Below are 2,397 nucleotides of genomic sequence, written 5' to 3' on the forward strand. Positions count from 1 at the left end.
ATACGGCGGGTGGGATAGGACTTCCCATTTCAACGTTTCCAAGTATGTCTTGACCACTTTCGCAACATGGGGTCGAGCATTGTCATGCTGCAAAATCACTTTATCGTGTCTCTCGTTGTATTGCGGCCGTTTGTCTTTCAATGCTCAGCTCAAACGCATCAATTGCGTTCGATATCGATCGGCTGTGATTGTTTTAGTTGGTTTTAACAGCTCATAATACACTACACCGAGCTGATCTCACCAAATACAGAGCATGACCTTGGAGCCATGAATATTCGGCTTGACCGTCAACGTGAAAACATGGCCGGGAACTCCCCATAATGTTCTGCGTTTGGGATTATCGTAATGAACCCATTTTTCGTTCCCAGTTCACAATACGATGCAAAAATAAAGCAAGTAATGCCTCCAATTCTGCATCTTCGAAAACCTTCTCTCTTCCACCGCTACGCCGATCTTCAACGTCAAAATCACCGTTTCTTGAAGCGTTGAAATCACTCACGACACGTTCTTTCAAATAATAGCGGCCTCACTATAAGTATTTGAGAGCATTCGATGAGCCTGAGCCGCAGATTTCTTCATATTGAAACAGAAAATTAAAACCTCCTGCAAATGACGAGAATTTGACTCGTAAACTGGCATTTTCATTCGAGAATAACTTTATGATGCAGACACAAATCGACTAATGTTTCTATAGAGTTGTGTTGACAGATGCCCAAGTTTATTGTATAACATCTATGATTTTTATTTCGATCACCACTTACCGCTAAAGCCATTTATAGGAAAACGGCGGAAGCAAAGTTGTACACTTAGCCTGTTTTCTTCGTTCAGATAGTTCTCCAAAAGCCCGCGCCGATTTTTCTGGTTTTTTAGCTGATTCCAATTATGAAACTGAGGTTGAGCAAGATATGGGTCGAGGAAAGAGAAGAAAGAGAGCTCGGCAAATTTCATCATCAGACAGTGATTCCAATATGCCATTAAAACGATTAAGAACAACATCCCTGCTCCCCCTGCTGTGATTTTCAAAAAAACTATTTGTAATTCTCAGAATTATGATATTGATTCAAATCTTAACGTCCCTTCAAAACAGTTAAAGAGAAATATCCCTTCTTTCACTCTGAGCAAGTTAAATGAGGATAAAAAGCTGCAAGAGGAAAGAATGATTATTAAAAGAAAAGAATTTTAAACATTCTCGCGCAAACTTGACGGAATTAAAGGAAACAATTCAAAAAGCAAAAGATACTACAGCTTCTAAAATTAAAAGACCAGAATCACTTTTTTAAAGCAAGATTATAAAAAGGTCCTTGAAACCTGTATCATCATCAATATCTCCCATATCTTCTTATTCAAATTTATCTGTAAGAAGCCTTGCAAACTATGATAAAGCTATTTAGGGAGACATGACTTCTCCTTTAAAGGTGCAATCTGTAATACAAAATGAAATATCTGAAGACAGTTCGTTGGATCTTGATGATCCAATTTCAACGCGTAAGATCATATTTTAACTGATAATATTAACTGTATATTTTCTGATGGAGACACAATGCAGTCCAACAACAGTAGTTCAAAACGTAATGATCTATCAAAATTATCATACCGACGTACACTATTTAAGGAACAGTTACATAATAAGGGTAATATTTTGTTGTCATACAAATGTAAAATACATATTTGTTTTTATTATTTACATTACTATAATTTTCCTATTTGTTGTAGAGGAAACATTGTTCCTACTAGAAAAAAAGTTCATAGGACACTTGTTACAGTGGGAGAACTTTCTGGGAAGATAGACATTCTTATCATGAATATGAGCAAAATCATGAAGGTTATAATACCCTCAGAAAAAAGAATTTCGCGTCTTGAGAAAATGCCAACATTGCCATTAGATACAAAACAACATTTAAAAGAATTTGAGAAATTTCTAGAACTGGATTCTAATTTGACTTCTGTTGTAAGTATAATTCATCTCTAGATATTTAAGGAAGTTTCTATACATATACAGGGTGTCCCAGAACTGGCGTACCGCCAGAAACCAGCGTATTCTCCGTGAAATTCTAAGACAGAAAGTTCTTGACCAAAACGTGATCCGATGAATAGAATTTGAACGGTAAGCTATTGAAGTTCACAAATGGGCGCGCGTGGAATTCGCGCGGTCAGGATCGGCACGACCGAGACTGGTGCGATATACTTCAGACACTTGCTCGTGTCATAAACACGTTTTTTATTACTCTGCTTTGCATTTAATTTAATTAATTAGTCAAAAATATTTAAAATACATGATGAATTTGTTATAGTTTAAAAATTGTTTAAAACATGTGCAAATTATTTAAACAATATTAACACTTTAGAAAGATTTTTATTATTTTTAAATAATTTTTAAACTATTATAACAAATTCATC

This window comes from Wasmannia auropunctata, unplaced genomic scaffold (assembly GCF_000956235.1).
Source record: "Wasmannia auropunctata unplaced genomic scaffold, wasmannia.A_1.0 LD336055.1, whole genome shotgun sequence".
NCBI classification, from domain to species: domain Eukaryota; kingdom Metazoa; phylum Arthropoda; class Insecta; order Hymenoptera; family Formicidae; genus Wasmannia; species Wasmannia auropunctata.